The sequence below is a fragment of the Sphaerodactylus townsendi genome, linkage group LG09 (genome assembly GCF_021028975.2).
Source record: "Sphaerodactylus townsendi isolate TG3544 linkage group LG09, MPM_Stown_v2.3, whole genome shotgun sequence".
Taxonomy (NCBI): domain Eukaryota; kingdom Metazoa; phylum Chordata; class Lepidosauria; order Squamata; family Sphaerodactylidae; genus Sphaerodactylus; species Sphaerodactylus townsendi.
Window position 1 is genome coordinate 20,421,483 of NC_059433.1, and position 25,179 is coordinate 20,446,661.

General features: G+C 42.1%; 1 protein-coding gene across 9 annotated transcripts in view; it reads right to left on the reverse strand.

Moving 5' to 3' along the window:
- The window catches only part of HIVEP1 (HIVEP zinc finger 1), a 113,584-nt gene that overhangs the window by 79,933 nt on the left and 8,472 nt on the right, over positions 1-25,179 (reverse strand). The window lies entirely within an intron of this gene.

Here is a 25,179-nt window from a genome sequence, read left to right on the forward strand (position 1 = left end):
AACGCTCACTTAAAACAACAAAACTTGAATATACACACCCTGAAATATCCATCCAACAATTTTAATATAGCATTTTATGCCCTGAAGAATATTCAACTTGCCTGATGAACAATTCTGTTCAACACAAAAACTTTCGACATCCTGAAAACCACTGGCTGATCCGTTAAAAAAAATCACACCAAAACATACGAAAGGCTGGAAAGCAAAGGCAGAACAGACTGTAAATTCTGGAGGCTAAATAACATAAGGCCCAGATTCACAAGGGGCTGTTGACAATATGTGTATAAAACCGAGTCTAGGATGAAATATGGGTATTGTTTTACATTCTTGCATTCTGACAATCCTAACTTTTAATGAACATTGCACTTTACCCTGCAATTTTGTTGAATTTCCTACTTGTATTTTTCTAAGAGCATTATAATCACGTTTTAGTTTTGCCCTTTCCTTTACTGAAGAACAGAGAAAAGGTAGAGGAAAGGGGGAGAGAGAGATCTTTAGCATATTATTTATTCCGGGTTAAAAGTATGCTTTGTTCAAAAGTAACTAAATCCTTATGTGGAAGGTCAACCACATTTCCAGCTACTGATTTTCAATTTAATATATGCACACATGGAGCTATCAACAGAATGATGACCGCATGATCCTGTACACTGCTAACCACTCGAAATGTCATACTTTACTAATTTGGAAAGCATATGTGCATCATGCCTGGACTCATTTCGAGACAAGAGGCCGGTTCCTCTAGCAGTCACAAAAAGCAGCTTATGAGAAAAACTTGCACACACTCTCAACACATTTCTAAAACTTAGAAGACAGAAAGACGTATTTTGAACTTGCTTCAACTTCAAATAACGGAGCGTCAGCCTCTGCTATTGATTAGTTCATCCTTCCCAACTCGTCAGTTTCATCAAACTACTGTGGTGCATCAGAAGAAAAGAAGATTAGTTAAGTTTTAAAGCTAGGAACCATTTGGCAACACCATGTGCAGCCTGTGATTCCCAAAGACATGTAAGATCACAGCCCCACACAGTGAACTGGTTGCGGCCCTCAAATAGACTTTTAACAACCAGCTGTTACACGAAATAATCACTCAACCGGTTTAAAAAGGCCTCTAGACCAGTGGTCTTCATCCTTTTCAAACCAGGACCACTTATCCCTCTTTTGCAACACAGGATCAAATCTCCAATCTTTTTTTCCCACATTAAGTTCAGGTTTATCACTTTCTTCCTAGTGAACCCCCCCCCCCCCCGCCGAAAAAATGGTACTGCTGCAAACTTGTTTCAGCGGCACAACACGATGATCTCCCCCCTCCAGGATACATAGAAGAGAAAGCCTTTTTAATGTCAAAGTAAAACAAAAAGCAACTAAGCAAATTCAGATTTCTTATGAAGCTGACATCACAAAGCACAGATTTGCAAGCATTGTTTTTATTGCAGACCATGTTCTGGTCTCAAAAGATGCAAGAAAAACTGAGTGTTTACGATACCTTTCTCCTGCACATCTGTGTTTCTCAGACTTTTAAAACTTATTGCTCTTTCAAAACTTGTTCTACCTTCTGAGTTCTCAACGCTGTTCTGACCATCCATTTCAAAGGTTCAGAGAACCTTGCTCAGAGGTTCAGAGAACCTCACAATGTGCACACAGTACATGAAGTTCTGTTGTCAAGATATTAATCCCAATACTGGCATTAATAGGAGCCATCTTCTTACGGCAAAATTACATTATTTCTGAGTTCCTGATTTCTTAGATTACACTGGAATGGGAGACAGTGTTAAGTGAGGAAACAGTTAGCCCTTCTCCAGTGGTGGGATCCAAAAATTTTAGTAACAGGTTCCTATGGTGGCGGGATTCAAACAGTGGCGTAGCGCCAATGGGGCTGGGCGGGGCACGACGGGGCATGGCCGGGCATTCCGGGGGTGGGGCTGTGGCAAGGACGCAGCCACTGCGCCGGTCCTTGGGCGGGAAACGAATGCACGCAGGCACAGGCTGCACGGAGGCGCACGCCGGTGCACCTCCTGCTAGACTGCTTCAAGTTCTGCGCGCTACTGCTGAGAGGAGGGGCGTAACTAAGGCAAAAATCACGTGGCAAAATCACCAATTAGTAACCCCCTCTCGGCACACACAAATAATTAGTAACCTACTCTCGGGAACCTGTGAGAACCTGCTGGATCCCACCTCTGCCCTTCTCCACTACTAAGGAACACCAAGGGGCTATTCCAGGCCCACCCTACTCTTGGCTAGAAGATACCCACCTACTTCAGGACTCTATTCCTCCAGGAACTGAACTTTTCTTTGTAGCCACCCCACAGCATCACTGCACTTGGGCACCTGAATTCCCCTAGTGAGCTGCCCTATCCAGTACTAAAAGTTATCCTGGCTCTGGTAAAAGTGCAGTGGCAGTAGACCTCTGGAAAGTAAAGTGAGGGAGATTTCCCTTCTCCTCACCACTGCGCCTGCTTTGGTTGTAACATCAAATACTCTGCTCTCCTGCCTTTATATTCAAATGACAAATACATCATGAAACAAACCAGCATGGCTTCTGCAATCTTGTCTAGCTTGGCCCTTTAAAACACAGGCTATTCCTGTAGAGATCAAACTGAGGGAGACCTAACTAAGGAATAGCATGGACTTCTTGAAGGAGGCATATAGAGTATTTATACTACAGCCAAACCCGCCACAGGCAAGGTGGCTGCAATTTGTCACATCTAGTTTGGCCGTAATACTATTCAGATACAAAAACATTATTCAGATACGAAAACATGTCTTGGGGAAATTCTGAATGTTCAGCAATTAAACACCCTCACACCAAATTAGCAGAGAGAGAAAAGTTAAGAATGTTCAGAGAGGGATTTTGAATAACAAATGTTTTACAAGATTTTTTTAAAAAGTATAATTTTGCCATTTCTCCCTTGATTGACAGACCCAGCACATGAAGTATTTTAATCCAACGGAGACTCCTGCCACTTGGAATGGATTGGAGTGGCTGTCCTGTGAGGGAGGCTACAGAGACTCACCCTTTTCAGCTTAGCAAAGCCACAATATGACAGAAGTTTACAAAATGATGCCTGGGGTGGAAAAAGTGGACAGAGAGTCTTTTTCTTTATCTCAGAGACACATAAGCGAAGTTTGATGGGCAATAAATCCGACACGGACAAAAGGAAATACTTCTCTACAGAAGTAATAAAGTGTGTTGTAGAATTCACTGCCAGTAGATGCAGTTATGGCCATGAGCACGGATGGCTTCAAGGGGGAAATTAGATTCATGGAAGACAGATCTATCAATGGCTGAGTGATGGTGAGGGAAGGGAAGCACCATGAAGAGGCTGCAAACCTCTGAATACCAATGCTATGAGGCAGCACTGGAGTAGGCCTTGGCCTCTACGCCCTGGTTTGTTGGGTCTCCTAGTTTGCCTACCATGTGAAACAGGCTGTTGGACGTGATAGGTTACTCACTGGTCGTTCTTACCTCCTATACAAGGCTTTTTAATAGTTATTTTCTTTCCGGGTTTAACTTTCCCTTTGGAAAGGAACTGCAGTGTGTAATAAGTTTTAATGCTGAAATAGGTCTGAAAACTAAGGGCAAACTTTCCCACACACGACACAAAAACGCTTGCTTCTTAAGGCGAATGCTTGAGGGCAGTAACAAAGCCATTTTTTTGTTTTGCAATTCCCCCCTCCCCCCCAGTTCTAAAGAAAACTAGACTGCATATAAGTGTGCTCTTGATTCGACTGCTCAGTGCTGAGTCAAAGAGAAAATCATATTAGGAAGAATATTACTTTTAACTGATGGCAAGCCAAAAGCCATTTAGAAACCCAGACTACCCTTGATTGGATTAAGATATTTAGGAAGTTCCAAACAAAGAGATGCTGCAAAACAAAAACAAAAAAACACAAAAGAAGACTTTTGCTTCAGACAGCTACTTAAGCATTTAGATCCTTTGCAAATAAAAGAAAATGTCTATAAGGAAACAGGAAGAACCCTTTTGCACAAACACAAGTGCAAGTTTGCTTTCACAGGATCCGGAGATGACAGATTTACAGTAGCAGTAAGAGACTATTGGGAAGTCTTCTGAGTATGAACTAGGAACTAATATAAAACAAACCACCACTATTATTCCCAATGGGATTGTATTGTAAATAGTGATGTTGACGCTGGCATTTCCTTGTAATGAAATATTGTCAGAGTAGAACTAAGAGAACCAACCATTTCTGCCTCTAATACATGAACACTTTTTGCAAGGAATTTTATTACTGGGGGTTAGGCAGATACCCGTATTTACACATCTTGAAAAATAAACATGATTCAGCATTTAAAGAAAACTGTTCACACATCCCATAGCCTAGGAGGAGGAGGAGAAGGAGGAGAAGAAAGAGGAGGAGGAGGAGAAGGAGGGGAGGAGAAGGAGGAGTTTGGATTAATATCCCCCTTTTTTCTCCTGTAGGAGACTCAAAGGGACTTACAATCTCCTTGCCCTTCCCCCCTTGCAACAAACAACCTGTGAGAGAGGTGGGTCTGAGAGACCTCAGAAGAACTGTGACTAGCCCAAGGTCACCCTGCTGGTGTGTGTGGGAGTGCACAGGCTAATCTGAATTCCCCAGATAAGCCTCCACAGATCAAGCAGCAGAGCAGGGAATCAAACCCGGTTCCTCCAGATTAGAATGCACCTGCTCTGAACCACTCTGCCACTGTAAAGAGGAAAAGAAGAGTGTCTTCTCTTCATAGCAATATAGATTAAATGGCATTATCTTTAAGGAAAGCAGGAAAACTGCAGGCACTATCACAGTACATACCTAGTTCATTCTTAGATACGATACACCCCAGATAAAGGCTGATCACCAAAATTACTAGACAAGAATATTTACTAACCAAACCATCCCAAAGCTGTTCAGATAACTATTCTGTCATTCTATTTATTGCTGTTGTCAAATTTACACCAACCAAGGTGGAGGACACTGTGGAGTATATAAACATCTCCAACTATCCATCATCATGACTCAAGCGACAAAGATATGATAATTATCAACAAAACCAACAACATTTACTGCTGCTCAAGGCAGATACAAATTACCATTTTACCACGTATCTGAACATGGTGCATTGTGAAATTCTCGACTTGGGCATCGATGGCAAATTAGCAAATGGTACAACACACACATACACGGAGTGAAATGTTACTGCCTGGTCAAAGGCTACATGAAACTACCCAGAACACTCAAAAGATGTTAAGTCTTTGTTTCTGCTTTTATAACAAAGCTAGTAAAAGTTCTTGAGTAATATTTTCCTCGTGAAAATGAGAATTACTTATAAATTTTAGTTTTATGTATATCTTACTTTAAAAACATTATATTCTGCTTTTCTCCCCAACTAGAACTCAAAGCAGCTTACAAGATTCTTCCCCTTTCTTCCATTTTTATCTGCAACAACCATGTTGTGAACAGGGTTAGGGTAACTGGCCCACGATCACCCAGTGAGCGTCTACTGCAAAACAGGAACTAAAACTTAGGTTTCTCTGGTCCTAGTCTAATACTCTAACTCAGTGGTTCCCAACCTTTTTTCACTCGCATACCACTTGGCAACCAACTTCCCTAAAATTGTACCCCCATATCAGCAAACCCCTTACGTAATTTTTTTTCACATAACCCTGAATGCTCTGGTGTATACCCCTGGGGGTATGCATACACTAGGCTGGGAACCACTGCTCTAACCGCTGCACCATGCTAATGCTTCTATGTCAGCTGACCTGTCGACTGACCTTTGCTACTGGGCCCATAACCAGAGGTGGGATCCAACAAGTTCTCACCACTTCTCTAGAAGTGGTTACTAATTTTTTCTGAGTGCCGAGAAGGGGTTACTAAAGCAAACTCCCTGCCCAATAGGGACTGGAGGTGCGTGTGTGCGGCGGCACCACTGTTTGAATCCCACCACCATCGGAACCTGTTATTCAAATTTTTGGATCCCACCACTGCCCATAACCTACCTAAGCAGACAATCAACACTGCTCTGCTAGTGGGCCTCTTAATGGGGTGGGCAGAGCAAAAGAGCCCAGGGCTCCAGAGCCACAGTGACCTTGCAGGCTGGATAACACACCCCAGGGGATCTGATCAGGCCCATAGGCCATATGATTGAGACCTAAGTTCTAACCACTAATATCATTCTGGTATAATTGTGCAACGGATGTGGAATGCTATAGAATAGCCTGATCTAATCAGATCTCAGAAGCTAAGCTGGGTCAGTATTGAAGGCAGACTCAAAGAAGACTCTGCAGAGGAAGGCAATGGCAAACCACCTCTGCTCAATAACATGTCTTGGAAGCCCCACCAGGGGTCACTATAAGTTAGCAGGGGAGCTGTGGTTCAAGGGCAGAGCATCTGCCTCATAAGCACAAGGGTCCAGATTCAATTCCAAGCATCTTTACTTAAAACTTTACTAGAGACCAATGATCTGACTTGACACAATGCAGCTTCTGATGTGTGCAGGTATTAGATGTTGCATTGAATATTGCCATAGTTTAGCAGCAGCCACTGGGTGACCTTTGGCCCATCACTGTCTTCAGTCTAAATCAGTGGTGGCGAACCTTTGGCACTCCAGATGTTATGGACTACAATTCCCATGAGCCCCTTCCAATTGGCCATGCTGGCAGGGGCTGATGGGAATTGTAGTCCATAACATCTGGAGTGCCAAAGGTTCGCCACCACGGGTCTAAATCATGAGGATGAAAGGAAAACCTAATTTTTTAGAAGCTCTGCCCTAATTTTTTGGGGAAAGATGCCAAGTCAGTTGCTGATTGTTTCTGTCCCAAAGTTCTTGGGAAAAGAAAGAAAGAAAGAAAGAAAGAAAGAAAGAAAGAAAGAAAGAAAGAAAGAAAGAAAGAAAGAAAGAAAGAAAGAAAGAAAGAAAGAAAGAAAGAAAGAAAGAAAGAAAGAAAGAAAGAAAGAAAGAAAGAAAGAAAGAAAGAAAGAAAGACAAAGCTCAGATACTTCCCACTAACTACACAAATTAGTAAATCAGTTTCTGAGTAGTAATAATGCCTTCAGGTAACCAGAACAGGAGAATTCAACAGAATAACTACAGCTTTGCAAAACAAATATGGACATATTATGAGAAATATTTTCTTATAAACTACTTATTTTAAAATCATTCTTAAAAACATTTCTGCACGGCTTCTATCCTTAAAAGATTCAGATGACTTAATATAATAACTGAAGGTAAGAAACAACTGTGAACGTTTTCTACACTTACCGCTGATAATTTTTCTCTCTCCTCGAACATATCTGCCTGTTTCATAGAAGCACTAGATAATGGAAACACAGACTCTACAGAGCCGAGGTGGTATGCCAAACTCCTACGATGATGGAAAAAATACAGACTTGTCCTTAAAATATACCCAATGCCAAAGGAAGGCTGCGAACACTTGGACTTCAGTATTCTTCAACAATTTCTACAGCTCAAAAACCATTTTTTAAGAATCCCAAATTATAGCCGATCTTCACAGACCACTAGATCAGTCAACAACATCAATTCAGTTTAAATTCATCTTCCTGAAGGAAGAAATAATGCCATAAAGCCATAGATTATCGTGTTGTCAGACAGAATACTCAACTCCACCATCCAGAGAACATCTAATGACTTTTTAAATATAAAAATATTCCTTTAAGGAAATGCTTAACTTACATATTAACCAACAAGGCACACCTTTCTCAGTTGAATCTATATTATCTTAATCAGTATGGAAATATGCTTTATGGAACAGTTCCCGCCACTGCAAGTGAGCCAGTGAGACATGAACAATTCAGACACATGAAAAAGCCCAAGATGGAGGCAATGATGTCAAAAGGTGGGTTTATGGCTATCAGCAGACTTAAAGCGGAGCGACTTAGAGTAGAGAAGAAGGCAGTGGCATACGGGGTCCAAATGGCGCACGGATACAAAAAACCCTCCAGGCGCCCCCCGTGGAGCCGCGCTTACTCACTAGTAAGCGCCACAGTGCTTATTCACACAGCGCCTTGCCCCCCTCCCTCACTCATTCTTTCCTTCCTTTCCCTGCAGGCTCTGAGGCTCAGCTTCAGGGAAGCTGCCACTCAAGCAGCCTATGACTTTCTTAAAAGGGCAATGCTCCAAAAATTGCTTAAGACTTTTGGCAACCCCTGGACTTCCATATAAAAGAGACAACAAATTCAGACAAAAGTGGAGGAAAGTAAAATGAGATTTCCTTCCTTCACTAGCTCCATTTGTTTTGCCAAAATATTCCTAACACATAAGTATCTGAATAAAAACACAACACGATCCACTTTTTTTAAAAAAAATCTAATGATTATACCTAAAACAGCAGGCCAAAATCAGCATTCAGGTAAGGCAGCACATGATGTGGCTGAGAAAATATGAGTTTCAGGTTTAAATACACACAAAATGAATAATGGATTAAGAGCAAATCAAAGACTGCTTGGGCCTTCAATAGTATCGACAATGCCATTTGGCATCCTTATTTTAACACAATATCAACATAAAATGGGGAAGAATTCCGCATCATTCATCCCAGGAAAGGCAACAACATGATTCTGTGCATGTATCTTGCAATCAGGGGGCTGCAGCCAAAGAATTTGGTTTCTTGGGAACTTTAGTTTTCCAACTGTGTTTAGAACCTCCAGTACTACAAAAGGACGGAACAAAATTCTCCAAAGCCTCAGTTGGGCTGAATGGGATTTCCAGCAAGACAAGTTAAGTCCTGAATGAATTGAAAAGCACTTTATTTTTCTGGTTCTGGTGGGTTTTCCAGGCTGTGTGGCAGTGGTCTGGTGGATCTTGTTCCTAACATTTTGCCTGCATCTGTGGCTGGCATCTTCAGAGGTGTATCACAGAGGAAAGTCTGTTATGCTGTGTGACATAGCCTGGAAAACCCACCAGAACCAGTTGAATCCGGCCGTGAAAGCCTTCAACAATACACTTTATTCTTCAGCTTCACAGACAATTAGCTAAACTGCTCCCAAAGCATACCTTCCTCCAATATCCATACCTTACCAAAACATTGTTTCTAAAAATTAGGGGATCACAACAGGCATGCATTTCTTTGATGTATATAATCTGTTCTTGTTGCATATGCATAAGGGGTTTCACTCGCATGTTGCTTTCCTTCAGAAAACTTTAAATATAGAGATTTGTTTAATTCAATGGTAGGAAAGCAAATTCACTCATTACATTTTCATATATAGATTCACGTAAAAGCATTATGTATTGTTGCAATGCTACGACTACAAAATCTAACATTTGATGCCATCCTAATGCAGTCACTGTGAAGTCCGCTGTTCTTGCAGTTTTTAAACAAGACTTGTAGAGTTTCGGGAAAGTAGAAACATGCCCTAATTTTGTGGAAGATACTTTTTTGTAAGCGTCATTGGATTATCGGAATAGAAATACAGAGACACAACAGGAAGACTCTTCTCTTTAACACATCCTTCAGAAGCAAGTTTCAACGTTGCCCACTTTAGGCAGGTTTGTGCCAAATGTCGGATGTGGTGGCGGCAGGAGCACCCAGTCCTCATCTCCCTCCGAGAGGATGATGTCCCCCTTTTGCTCTTTGGCCAGCTCCATGTACCCTCAAGGAAAGCGTCAGAGAGGAAAGGCCAGAAAGAAACAGAAAGGGGAGGAGAGCACAAGATGGGTGACTGAGAAGAGCAGAGGGGCCAATAAAGTATGTGGAGGATAGAATAATAAAAAGATAGAAGCAGAAGTGAAGAAGACTGAAGGAGTTTGGAAGGATTTATAAGTAATAATGAGACGACTGGGTCTCCTTGCTCTCCTTGCAAGGTAGGAACTAAACTGAGCTCCAAGGGCCAACAGAGGGCCAACATCAAGAAGCTTAGTCTTGCCTCCCTGAGGAATGGGTGAGAATAACCCATGCACTGAAGATGCCCTCCCCCTCAGAGACAGAAGATTGATTAACCATAGTACTACCTCGGGAGACACGTTTGCCGTAGCATTTACTAGAAACACAGGCTTCAAATTAACATGCAGGTACAAGCCCATGACTGCATTTGGCTGCAGGTTTCTTCCAACGTGAGGCAAGTCTCCCCATGGAGGTATGAATAGTTGCTAAGCAAAAGAGAGGAATAAGGCAGAAAAAAGACTAGAAGAAGCAAAGATCCTGAAAAGAAAGCAAAAAAAAACCAGAAAAAGCATCACCACTGGAAGCACAAGCATTCTATAGGGAACCCCAGTGTATTAGAATTGTTAGTCAGCAAAAACCAGACTTGGCTGGGTTTTCTTTTTAGCAACAGCTGACTGCCAGTTTTGGATTTTCAGAAAATAATGCAGCTTTAAGTAAAGAAAGGCAAGCATTCATGCATCCTTTTTGCCATCAAATAATATGCAAGGATTGCTTAATTCTGAGATGAGCTTGTGCTAGCCTTTGCCATAAACAGTTGGTTAAAGCCATACCTATTTGACAGGCTGGAAAGAGGAGAAATGGAAGTCAGATCAAATTCTACTATACTTAGTAGAACAAATGTGTTAACATTTCCCAAGGATCTATGAGAATTGTGATCCCCCAGGGGTGATCCCCCAGTCCCACTTTTTGTGATCTGCATTAGAGGTTATAAATCTGGCACAGTGGCTACTTTATGTCTAGAGTAGCCAACCTCCAGGCGGTGGTTGGAAATCTCCCGCTATTACAACTCGTCTCCAGGTGACAGAGATGTTCACCTGAAAAATGTCACTTTGGAAGGTATGCTCTATGACACTATACCTCATTGATGACCCTCCACTCCTCAAACTCGCACCTCCTCAGATGCCACCCCAAAAATCTCCTGGTATTTCCCAGCCAGGAACTGGCAACCCGACTAAGGACAGTAATTCCCAAACTTTATCATGCCACCACACCCTTAGTTCCATAAACTTATCCTGAGGGCCCCCTACCCTGCCCTATAAAAGGCATTATTCAGAATAGTGGTTTGCACAACCCATTAAAAGCAACAATTCATAACAGTAAAAATTGCACATTTATTCAAAAGCCAATTAAAGTGTTGTAGTTAATTTGTTCCGCAAAACTGATGACCCTGACCCAATGATACCAGCCTTACAAAGTCTGATAGTCAATTTGCAAGTATCTTAGATGCCATATTTAGCAACTACTTCACTGTTCAGTGAATTCTTCATCTGATGCGTGGGCTTGATGAAGTGATACCAGTTTCTCAATGTCTGATCTAAGGTTAGTTGGATTTTTTAAAAATCTTTTTTTAACTTTCTTCCTTTCAAAAAATGTCTTCTAATCATACAATTTTGGGGGGTTAAGATAAAAAATGTATGCAAGTGAGGGTAATAACAATAAATCAGATAAGAAATTATTATATGTACATCTAAATGCTGGGAGGAAACTGCTACGTATTTTAAAATTAATTCACCCACAGAATAATGTTTGATGAAAAACAAACATTTCATGTCTAAGAATACAAAAAAAACCCTAAATGGGATAATGGATAAAATGCTGAGATGTTTGTCAGAAGGAAATGCTATAGAACACATAAAGAAATATGTTAATAAGATGACTTTTACAGAACTTTTATGATGTACCGTAATAGGCAATTGTGAAAATTTTGCTAAAAGAAAATAGTGCATCCATGCATTAGGGACAGAAAAAAACTTTTGCCCTAAATCTACCCATTACATTTATTTATCATACTTTTTGAAAACATTTATTGAGAAATTGTAAATCATTGTATTGCCTAGAAATGTTAATATTGGGTAGGCTGCAACAAAAATAATACTAACAGCCAGTGGTGGGATTCAGCAGGTTCGCACCACTTCGGCAGAACCGGTTGTTAAAATGGTGCTTGTAAACAACCAGTGGTTAAATTATTTGAATCCCACCACCGGAACAGGTTGTTAAATTATGTTCTGCTGCTGGCAGGGGCTGATGGGAATTGTAGTCCATAACATCTGGACTGCCCAAGGTTCGTCACCACTGACCTATAGGAAGGAGACAAAGGCAGTGGCTACAGCTTCAGTCTAAAAGGAGAAGCGCTTGAATTGCTGTTAGGCATGGCAGAAGGATTTTCTGGGTTGTGGCCATGTTCCAATAGTAGTTTCACCTGCATCTGTAACTGGCATCTTCAGAGGATCTTCTTAATGAAGTATTTATTTATGCTGTCATTGTATCTTTACATGACATGTTCTTCTGGACTCTTTCAAGGGCTTCTTCTTTTTTGAAGGGAGCCAATGAAAACTGTATAATGGGAGGAGAGCAATGACAGTATTTTGGACAGCGCCAAGCACTTCTGCTGCACCAAGTCAGAAAGGGATAAACATTTATTTGTACCTCTCCACAGCAGGGACTCAAAGTGGCTTACGACGTTCATCCTCCCTCCATTTTATCCTCAACCCAAAAGGGCCCCAAAAGTCAGCCAACAAACTTCCATGACAGTGTGTGGGCTCAAACCATCATCTCTCAGATCTTATTCTGACACTTCAATACCCCCTGCACCAAGTTGGCTGTGCTAATGGGTTTTTGTTGTTGCAGCTGATAGAGTGAGATTAAAACCACAAACTTCTGCATTCACATGCTCACAGCTGTGTGTTTGGGATTCTGCCATCAAGTCACAGTTGACTTTTTAGGCCAACCCAGTAATGTTTTCAAGGCAAGAGATGTTTAGAGGGGGTTGGCCGTTGCCTGCCTCTCCATGGGCTGAGAAAGTTCTGTGACTGGCCCAAGATCACCCTAAAACCGTGGTGGTGAACCTTTGGCACTCCAGATGTTATGGACTACAATTCCCATCATCCCCTGCCATCATGGCCAATTGTAGTCCATAACATCTGGAGTGCCAAAGGTTCGCCACCACTGCCCTAAAAGCTCCACATGAAGAAATGGGGAACCAACCCTGGTTCACCAGATTAGAGTCCACTGCTCATGGGGAGGAGAGGGAAATCAAACCCAAATCCCCAGATTAGAGTTTGCCACTCTTAACCATTACACCATGCTGGAACAGAGTTACAGCCTTGTAAACCCACTGACTTCAAAAGCCTTAGAAGGTATAAGGATTGTACTGATACTGATGGCCACTTCCTGACTTCAAAGGACTATTTTAGAACCTCTTATTTGGCAACTGAAGTCTCATTTTCAGCACTTCCTTGGTGAGATATTGATATATGCTCACAAATTCTCTCCAGCAAAACCGACAGGAGGACATAATGTACTTCTTCGAACACTAGCAAAAAAAAAAATTGGCACCCTAATTTTCCAAGTTTCTCTTTAAAATATCATTAAAAATTATTAGTCAGCAAGTTACTTAGGAAATTTAAATTTATTCCCAGTGTTAGAATGTACTTTTCCAACTCTGAGGGAAAGTGTTACTCATTATTTCTTCTGCTTCACTACCAACAAAGTCTTTATGATTCTCATGAGGTATGAGCCACAAAAAGAAATAACCCTATTAAAATTTTCTGAATGCAATTTAACTCTTTCCCCCGAGTTCCAGAAAGTCTAGCAATAAGCCTAGTTTCATGACAAAATTCTAGAAAAAAGAATCATATGCAAGAAAAATAGCACATATATAGTCTCTCATAATTATAACTTCCATACCCATTCCATACACACTTCCATTTGAAAATTCCACACAAAACGACAATCTATTAGGGAATCCATACTAATACTCTGGGTGCAAAATTTTCCATAAGCAACACATATAGGATCTACACCTATTAAACATATAAAGTGAATTTAAGAGCAGGAGAAATGCAAGTTATAAATACAACTATTCTGACCTCTCACTTGTAGCAGAAGCCTAATTTTACTATTTGAAAATACTGAGTATTTGCATTCAAAGCTAATTATATTTCCATCTAGAAAGCATCTGGGAATTTAGCAATCACTTCTAACAGCCATCATACCAAGCCATCTCATATTCTTCTAACCCTCGGCCTTTCGTTGGGGAAAAAAAGCCCACCAGGAATGGAAAAAACTACAGATCAAAAAGAATAGCACAAAGCGGGGCTCTGAGCTTGTCTGACAGGGAAAACAGTTTGAAAGTTGAATAAATAACAGCAACAACAAACAATTCTGCACGAGGAGGAACTTTCAAAGTTTTGCATAAAAGTATCTAGACTAGGACAACCTTCATAATGACTATAGGAACTGGTGCCAGAAAATGGTCAAAGGTATGCAATAAATTGAAATACTCAGCTTAAAGGCTGAGTAACTTATACACACTGGAGCTCTATTGAACTCAATGGGACTTGCTTCCAAATAAACATGCATGGGATTCCAGTCACCTACTCATCAAGACAGAAGACAACGAAGACGATGATGGAGGAGGAGGAGATTGGATTTATATCCCACCTTTCTCTCCTGTAAGGAGACTCAAGGTGGCTTACAAGCTTTGTTATCTTCCTCTCCCCACAACAGACACCCTGTGAGGTAGGTGGGGCTGAGAGAGTTCCGAAGAACTAGCCCAAGGTCACCCAGCAGGGATGTAGGAGGGCAGAAACACATCTGGTTCACCAGATAAGCCTCCACCGCTCAGGTGGAGGAGGGGGGAATCAAACCCGGTTCTCCAGATTAGAATCTACCTGCTCTTAACCACGTTGGCTCTACAGACTATCATTTGCCACCCCAAACCAGTAAAATGAGAAGAAGAGTTGGATTTATATCCTCCCTTTCTCTCCTATAGGAGACTCAAAGGGGCTTACAAACTCCCTTCCCCACTCAAAACAAACACCCTGCAAGGTAGGTGGGGTTGAGAGAGTTCAGAAGAACTGCGACTAGCCCAAGGTCACCCAGCTGGTGTGTGTTACAGTGCACAGACTAGTCTGAATTCCCCAGATAAGCCTCCACAGCTCAAGCGGCAGAGCGGGGAATCAAACCCGGTTCCTCCAGATTAGAGTACACCTGCTCTTAACCACTACACCACTGTGGGCAACATTGCGGGTAACACTGACCTACTTTATCAGACAGCTGTATATATTACATTACATTGCATGAAATACTTGGAGCACTTTGCAAGAGAAATGTATTGTAATAATATCCAAGGTCCACACCTCACCCCTAGAAAATATAAATGTAGAATGCAGGTTCTCACCATGACTCTAAATTCTGAGCCCTTCAGGGGAGGGCGGTATACAAGCCAAACAAACAAACAAACAAGCAAGCAAGCAAGCAAGCAAGCAAGCAAGCAAGCAAGCAAGCAAGCAAGCAAGCAAGCAAGCAAGCAAGCAAGCAGGCAAGCAAGCAAACTTCTATCCTTCCTATTGAGATGACAGCTATTCTCCAAACAGGCAAAACAGATATTTGACTCTCTCCTCCTCTTTACTGCTCACCTGTGTGCTGAACTGGATCCTAAGATCTAGTCTGAAAGGGCTCCACGAACAGTATACATAATACTGGAAAGAAAAATATTGATCTTAACGGGGCTAAATATTTTCCTACAGGCACAGATTTTGCAAAACGGTCTCCTAGACCTGATCCGTGGCAAGCACAGATGGGGCTGCATCAAGATGTTCTGCAGTATGCTTGCTCCAGCACTGAAACACACTTATGTTGGAATCAAACTGTCAGAGGAGCCTTTCTGGTTTTATGATTAGAACAAGAAGGTCTTTTCTTTTTCCTTTCTGCTGTCAAGTCACGGCTGACTTTAGAGTGACCCAGAAGGGGTTTGCCATTGCCTGGCATTGATCGGGAACCTCGTATTCCTTGGAGGTCTCCCATCCAAATACTAGCCAGGGCCAAACTCGTTTAGCTTCTGAGATCTGACAAAATCCAGCTAGCCCTCGGCTACCCAGGTCAGGGCACAACCAACTTTTCCATTTGCTGTTCTTTGGCCTACTTAAAAACAACATGGAAGGTACCATGCCCTTCTCATGACACTAATATTTACGTCAGTCTCTCCTTCCCTATCCTCACTGAAAGACTTCCTCTTGGTTTCGTGTTGACCATAAATTAATATGTGAAAGGTCATTGGCTTTTTAAGCAGTGACTGTCAAAAGAGGGTGGAGGACTCAATTTATTGGTCAAAAACATTTCAAGCATCAAGCAGCTAATACACACCATCCTCCAAAATATTTATTTATATGCAATGTACAAAGATCACATGCAAACCATGCTTACAAAATGCCCCTAGCAGTGGAGCAGCAGTGGCGTAGTGGCTAAGAGCATGGCTAAGAGCTGGAGGAACTGGGTTTGATTCCCAGCTCTGCCGCTTGAGTTGTGGAGGCTTATCTGGGGAATTTAGATTAGCCTATGCACTCCCACACACACCAGCTGGGTGACCTTGGGCTAGTCACAGCTTCTCGGAGCTCTCTCAGCCCCACCTGCCTCACAGGGTGTTTGTTGTGAGGGGGGAAGGGCAAAGAGATTGTAAGCCCCTTTGAGTCTCCTGCAGGAGAGAAAGGGGGGATATAAATCCAACCTCTTCTTCTTCTCTTCTTAAATCATTCTGCTGTCTCCACAAATAGCCGTCTTAAATTAGATTCCAATTTCCATTAAAGCTTTCTGTACAATAGATCATTTGTATCCAAATGCATTATCTAAACTTAGAAGTTAGTGTAATAACACAAAACAAGTTTTTCCAACCGTTCGTTTTTCCCCGAAGTTGAAGACTTCTTCCAATGGACCGCAAAAATCTAATCAGGTAGCAACCCAATGCAGTACAGCGTGTCTTAGGATTCAAGAGCAATGATTCCACAGAATATGAAATGTTACAACCAAAGCCCCTAGATCAGTAGTGACGAACCTTTGGCACTCCAGATGTTATGGGCTACAATTCCCATCAGCCCCTGCCAGCATGGCCAATTGGTCATGCTGGCAGAGGTTGATGGGAATTGTAGTCCATAACATCTGGAGTGCCAAAGGTTCGCCACCACAGCCCTAGATAAACCATTTGACACTCTTTCCCCAAAAGCAGATGTCTTAGACATTTCCACCACATATGGTAGAAGCAATAGAAGCAAGCATATCTTTTCCACAGCACCAACATTTCCCATTACTGCTGTTAACATATTTTTGCCAATTTCTCTGGCAATAAGTCCCACTGATGATCCTCCACAGAATTTCTCAAGCCCCTACAGAAGCGGTGTCAAACTCTGGCCCTCCGGGTGTTTGTGGACTATGATTCCCATCAGCTCCTGCCATTAAAGCCAATTGCCCATGCTGACAGGGGCTGATGGGAATTGTAGTCCATGAACATCTGGAAAGCCAGCATTTGACACACACACCCTCCGCCCTATAGATTTCCCTGCAGAAAGTGATATCTGAGCTAGAGCTCAGCAACGGCATGCCCCATGCAAGTTAACAGAGAAGGGGTACCCCTTTATTTGACTCCGAGCCCCAGCCAGATTTAAAATGGCACGCCTATCCTTTGTTATGCTATCCACCTAAGGCATAAGCAGTACAACCCTAAACAGGGATACACCTTCTGAAGTTATTGAAATAGAAGGGTATAATTCTGCTTAGGACTGTACCAAAAATACACAGGAGAGATTGGCACACACTTCAGACTCTTGCAAAATGAGAAGTTCTTAGACGTATATCTGAGCCACTACGCTGGTCTTTGGGATATACTGTCACTTAGTTGTGACCACTTAGTTGTGACATGGCAGATACCCCAAAGTCTCTGCAGGCCAAATACAGTATGTGAGGCACCAATTCTTACCTGGCAAGAGCCAGGTAAGGGAAAGAACTTTTGCCCTCCTTCATCGTCATTATATTATGAGGGAGCATTTCTTCAGTCACCAGACTACAAGGCCTCTGTGAATTTGGCCCCTCACCAGACAAAGAAGTACTTAAATGCGATGGAGTGGTATCAAAGATAAAAGGCTTGAGCAACAGCAAACTTAATTTTCAGACAGCTGCTATAAATTATTAACTAACAAAGTCAGGCAACTCTAAACACACACACACACACACACACACACAAAGTGTTCAAGAGAATTAACAGTTTCTCTTGTCTTTCACTCCCAAAGCGCTGCAACGGCCCAAACATGTTGCAAAACGTTCTAAAAATTAAAGCAAGTCAAACTCACACAGTATTATAAAAAGCAAGTCATTTTTTTAAAAAAACTGTGGTCATAGGTGTATTAGTCACTAGTAAAGGAGGGGGGCTATTAAGACGATCCAATTTAATAAGGACAAAAAACACCCTCGATTCCTGCAGGGCGAGGAGAAGGAGAAAGAGGAGGATTATTTTGGATTTATATTCCCTCTTTCCTGTAAGGAGACTCAAAGGGACTTACAATCTCCTCCCCCCCCCCCCCAACAAACATCCTGTGAGGTGGGTGGGGCTGAGAGAGCTCTGAAGAACTGTGACTAGTCACCCAGCTGGCATGTGTTGGAGTGCACAAGCTAACCTGGTTCACCAGATAAGCCTCCACAGCTCAAGTGGCAGAGTGGGGAATCAAACCTGGTTCTCCATATTAGAGTGCACCTGCTCTTAATCACTACACCACGCTGGCTCTCATTTCAACTTTTCCGAGAAGGTGCAAAATACCAGCTATTCTACACTCGGAGAACAGACATACATAATTTCATGGAATATATGGCCATAGTCTAACACTGTGGAATTTCCCCATGACATGAAATATTAGGCTGTTATTTATTTCTATAGCACCAGCTTGCATGTGCAACATGACAGGTCCCTGCCCCAAGGAGTTTACAATCTAAAATCTGTTACATCAATGTTCAGAGAATCAGTGAGTTGGAAGGGGCCATACAGGCCATCTAGTCCAACCTCTCTGTTCTATGCAGGACCAGCCTAAAGCATCCCTGACGGGTGTATATAGTCATAGACAAAGGAAAGGAGGGGAAGGGGAAGGCAAGGGAAACTGACGATAGCTATCCAGTATATAAAGACTTCGCTGCTTTGCAAACATTGCATTTTAGGAACCAGAAACATTTGAAGTTGGATATCCTTAGCTGAGGCATTACCTTTCGGCCAGACAAACAGTGTACGAAAAATACTGCAAGATTTACTGCTATGAGAACTGTCAGCAAATACTGGACTTGGACTGCAATCCAATGCAGTTACTAAAATGTCTTACTGCAACCAGTCAGGCTGGCTTCAAAGTAAATATGCCAAGGATTGCACAGTTAGGCACTTAACATTGTTCTGTAGTATTCTGCTAAGTACCAACGGAAAATCTGAAGACAGATCTGAGATATTAGTGGTAAATCTGCTCTGCTCTAGTTGGTCAAGTGTTTTCCCACTGAAGGGGGGATTACTGCCAATTAAAGCGGAAACACTGTCCTCAGTGGAAAAACTGACAATGAAATTATTTAAAAGAGAAGTTCTAACACACATGGCCAAACAAGCTCCAAGTAGATATTTCCACCACATTCAAAGGCATGTTGTTGTGAGTAGTGGGATATTTACACAGTTGGTCTAAAAGGCTTCACCATAGAAATGCCAGTATTCAAAACGTATTTTCTTTAGCATACCAAAGAAAAATAAGTCCACAAGAGCCAAAGAGTACAGACTCTAGAAGAATGATGCATGTAGGAATCCAAGCAAGTTTTACAATTTGTTAACCTTTACAACAACAGTAGTACGAGACAGGACATGATTCCTTCCATTTTACATGCGAGGAACTAAGGCAGTGATGGTGAACCTTTTCGAGACCGAGTGCCCAAACTGCAACCCCAAACCCACTTATCTATCGCAAAGTGCCAACACGGCAATTTAACCTGAATACTGAGGTTTCAGTTTAGGAAAAAAGGTTGGCTCCAAGGCACGCATTACTTGGGAATAAGATTTGTTGGTGGTCGGTGGCTTTGCTTTGAAGCAACCGTGCAACTCTTCCAACGGGTGAATCACAACCCTAGGAGGGTTTAGAAGCAAGCCCCATTGCCAGCAACCGAGCTTACTCCCAGTTAAAGGATTGTGCTTTAGTTCTTCCCATGAAAATCAGTGAGGTTTAACAGCACTTAACAGGGTTACCTACATGTCGTGCCCAGCGGCCCAGGCCAGCCTAGATATGTGTGTGTGTAGGTTGACGAACTCTGTGCACGCGTGCCCACAGAGAGGGCTCTGTGGTTCGCCACCACTGAACTAAGGCCATTTATGCATGCACCTCTCACCCCAGGGCTATTTGCCTTGCAGTGGGGTTTTTTGTTTGCACAAGGATTCCCCTCCTGCAAAGTATCCCTAGCTGAGCCGATCCACCATTTTACCAACCTGCTGCTTCCGTGTTCTTTCTGCGCAACCTGCATTTGGGGAGGTTGCCTGCACCTTTTTTTGCCATCTTTGATCTAGCATTACTTTGCCAGGCCATGTCGATTTCAAGGGTTAAAATTAAGAAAGGAAAGCCCTTTTGATGGTTTTGAAAGGATGGCCAAAGAGTGGGAAAAACTGCCATTGTGTGGGTGAGGGGAGGTGGGCAGGAGGGAGGACCTTGAAGAAAACTTAAGGCACAGTCTTTTTTTCATTTTTCCTGATCGATAAAAGCTCATGTTTTAACAGCTTTTGGCCTGCTATATACCTGGAACAACTTGTTAATTACAACTGCAGATGGGTCATGACTAGAGCAAGGTATAACTCTTTTCCGTCAGTACATCTTCAAGGTTGCTTCTCTAATATTCCACAAAATGAGCGTTGCTGTCGATTTTGTCCTGATACAACTGATACACTTTCTCTTATTCTGCTTCACTGTCCAAAATACAACAACATCAGAACTGATTTGAGAACTGTATTACCAACAGGATTTATGCTCCTTTCTGATAAGATAAAAATGGCTAAGCTTCTAAATAACTCTAATGTTGAAATCTCTGAAGCGGTTGCTATATTTTTACTCTGTGTACTGCAAGTTGTGCAATAATGATCTTCTTATTATATTTGGAATTCTTGACACACACCAGTTTTATGCCTAATAAAGGTTTTGGATTTGGAAACAGCTTTTGGAAACCACTGGGATTCTCTCATCTGAGAATGCAGTGAGTTCTGAAGAGGAGAATACGTGAGTGTAACCAAGAATCATCCCGATGTATACTCAATGCAAAGGAGCCTGCAAGTGTGTAAATGACCTAAGGCTAAGAAGTAGATCCTTGACTCAAAAATCAGTCATACAGAAAGCTGCAAGTTTTACCTGGCAAGTACAATTCCCACAGAAAACGTTGATATTGTTGGGAGAATAAAATGGAGTGAAGAATGATGCAAACTGTTTTAGGTCCATATCAGGGGGGGAAAGCACAAATGAAGTAAATAAAACAGGTTGGGGTGGTTCTTGCGGGCTGTGTGGCTGTGGTCTGGTGGTCTGCAATCACCTAACCCTAACCACAACAGCCAGTGATTCTGGCCATGAAAGCCTTAGACAATGTATTAAACAAACCAGCATTAAAATTATAAGCAACTTTAGAAGTATTTATTAAACCACGTGCAAGGCTGGTGCCAATATTTTAATGTCTGCTATGTATGAAGTAGAAATGTTTCCCAAGGCCTTGCCATTTTATAACGTTCCATTGACAACACAGGCACATTTTATTTATTTATGTCATTCATATCCTGCCTCTCTCTGTAGTGGGGACCCAAAATGGCTTACATCATTCACTTCTCATCCATTTTGGCCTCAAAACAGCACTGTGAAGTATGTTATGCTGAATGTGTATGACCAAGGACACCCAGCCAGCTCCATTACAGATAGGAGATTTGAGACTGGGCCTCTCAGATTCTTGGGCAAAACTGCTACACAATACTACACCACATTCCCATTCCTTAGCCATTGTAAACCCCAGACAGCAGCAGCAGCAGAAGAGGAGGAGGAGGAGGAGGAGGAGTTTGGATTTATATCCCCCCTTTCTCTCCTGCAGGAGACTCAAAGGGGCTTACAATCTCCTTGCCCTTCCCCCCTCACAACAAACACCCTGTGAGGTAGGTGGGGCTGAGAGAGCTCCGAGAAGCTGTGACTAGCCCAAGGTCACCCAGCTGGCGTGTGTGGGAGTGCACAGGCTAATCTGAATTCCCCAGATAAGCCTCCACAGCTCAGGCGGCAGAGCGGAGAATCAAACCCGGTTCCTCCAGATTAGATACACGAGCCCTTAACCTTCTACACCACTGCGTAGGACAGACCAACAGCGCTTGTTATTTTTTTAAGCAAAAGATTTATACAATCTGAAGAGAAACCAGAATAACTCATTAAAAATGTGAATTCCAGCTTCTTTAGAAAAAAATAGAAAGTGCCAAGATGTACCTTCTAGCCACATGGCTGCAAAGAGATCTGAAAATAAATAACAGGCCTTGATTCCTGTCCAAGATCAGTGATCCTTATGCACCTATAACATGCAACTGTCAATATAATTATGCAACAACCTACTAGAAAAAACAAAACACAACGGAAAGCAAAATAAGTTGCCCACAAAATGTTACGTAAAATCAGGTACAATGCTATTAGCAGTATGTAGTCCTGTATAGCGTTTGGATCAACAGTTGCAAATGTTTAAGATCAGAGCATAATACTGAATGAATGTCTGGGTTCAAATTTACACTAAAGATTCTTCAGCTATTTTAGCTAATGACAGTTGTATAAATGTAGTGACGGATTCTGACTATTAATCAAAATGAGTGAGAAATACAGAAGAAAGGCTACCAGCCATATTTGTCCATGACCTAAAGCTATTGCTAACACTGCCTTCTATCAGCAACGTTTGGTTTGTCAGCTCTCTTCCCAGTTAGATTCAGCGAACCCGTACCCACTTCTGTAACGTCGCAGCTGGACTACTGTGAGAAAGGATTATGTACGGGTTGAAGGTTCAGATTAGGATCCAGGACATCCATATTAAAATCCCCCCTCTGCCATAGAAATGTGGACCAATCCCAATGTCTCAGTCTAGTGTACCTCATGGTGTGGTCACTGCGAACATAAAAGGGAGTGAGGGTAAACATGTACTCCGACTGGAGAGAAAGGTGGGGCGTAAATTAAGTAAACCAACATGCTGTTTGTGGGTTGCCCTAAAACTGTGGTGGCGAACCTTTGGCACTCCAGATGTTATGGACTACAATTCCCATCAGCCCCTGCCAGCATGACCAATTGGCCATGCTGGCAGGGGCTGATGGGAATTGTAGTCCATAACATCTGGAGTGCCAAAGGTTCGCCACCACTGCACTAAAAGATAACCCAAAAACTTGAACAAATCACAATAACTGTCTGTGGTTAACTGCAGAACTCAAATTACATACATACTTAATGTCACTGGTCACTGATTTGTTTCCATGCTCAATTTAAGATGCTGTTTTTGACCTTCAAAATATGTTCTCAAGAGGGTTTTTTTCAGGCTGTTCTGGCCTCAAACTGCTTCAGTTTATTCTCTGATTCCCACACACATTTTTGTGCCTTTCATTTTCACTTTGGGGTTGTTTTTTTCTGACATTTTTGAAACCATTTTTACTCTGATCATTTTCTGGAAGCCAATTTTGACTCAACTTGTTCCTCGTGCATAATGTTAATGTTCATTTTCCTTGTCCCACCCACCTCCAGCCCAACTTTTCAGTGACTGGATTGTTGCCTTCATCATCCTTCCCCCTTCCCTGAAGGGAAGAGATTTCAGTGTTTTTTTTCAAGGCCCTAAAATATTGATATATTGATGCAGTGTTGCAGTGATAATATAAGCAGGATCTTTGGATTTTCAGCTTTCATTTTTTAGAAAAGAAAGTCTCCATCCCCTTCCCTTGTGGAGATATGCCTTTTCCCTTATATTTCGGAAAGGAAAGACATTAGAGACCTACTTTTTAAACTGAAAGCTTAGAGTTCAGTTAGTCTGCTTAAACTATCATCACAACTCTACATTGATATATCAATGTTTTAGGGGCTTTAAAAAAATAACAGGAGGGGTGTTGTGACACCACAAACTACACTAGCAGCAGTGGCGTAGGAGGTTAAGAGCTCATGTATCTAATCTGGAGGAACCGGGTTTGATTCCCAGCTCTGCCGCCTGAGCTGTGGAGGCTTATCTGGGGAATTCAGATTAGCCTGTACACTCCCACACACGCCAGCTGGGTGACCTTGGGCTAGTCACAGCTTCTCGGAGCTCTCTCAGCCTCACCTACCTCACAGGGTGTTTGTTGTGAGGGGGGAAGGGCAAGGAGTTTGTAAGCCCCTTTGAGTCTCCTGCAGGAGAGAAAGGGAGGATATAAATCCAAACTCCTCTTCTTCTTCTTTTGAAAATTCAAATTGGTCAATTGGCCATGCTGGAAGGCTGATGGGAATTGTAGTCCATGCACATCTGGAGAGCCACAGGTTGCAGACCTCTGCCCTAGTACAGCAGGTTATGATCCTTCTCTGCGTCCTTGGCTGTGGCCTCCTTGGCTGGTAAAAAGAGCTTATTTGCTCCTGAACTTCCAAAAGAGGTATGAGGAAGTGTTATCAGGGCTGGTGGTTAGAAACAGGGACATCCCTGTGGGATGGATCCGAGACAAGGTTATCTCACCACTCTAAGGTCTCATAAGGTTTTCACTGCTGATCACCTGGGCACCCGCAGCTTGACAATACAAGCACACCGAGCTCATTTTCAGCCCCACGACGCCACCGCTGATAACATGGGTGATATTCATATGATTGACAGTTTCTTTGGAAAGTGTAGGGCCTGAGAAGTCACCCCAATTCACCATACCCAAGGGATAACTGTGGTTGAAGAACTACTGTGTACTACAGAGAGGGCCCTTTAGGGTTTTTTTTAGGGTGAATTAAGTGGCATGTTACTATTATCAAGAATTTTTAATGTGCATATTACCGTTATTAACCTTATCACTGGATATTCATTAATTGGCTACAATGAACATTTCAGAAAAAAGACAAGATACAAATATTTAAAAATAAATAAATAGCAACCGAACAATGAAAACTAAGCACACACCTGCACCTACCACTGCTAAATACAGGTTTAGAAAAATCAACATTTTGCTGGTGCTTGGAAAATCATCTTATGATTATTATTTTTTCCAGTTTGCTGCCGTTTTCTTGAAAACTGGGCATGTTTTGAAAATACCAGAAAGCTATTTCCAATGTCACAGGTGCGTAACAAGAAAATTTTATTAAAGCTTACTTCCGGTAAACATGAAGCCAATTTAGCCTGTCTTCTGAATCTCTATATGCCCACATCAGTTTCAGCCATATAACAACCTTTTTTTTAAACCAGACTTATAAATTCCAACCTCACTGACAACAGGATTCCATAAACAGGACATTTTTCAAGGGGTCATGTGCAAAATGTATAAACT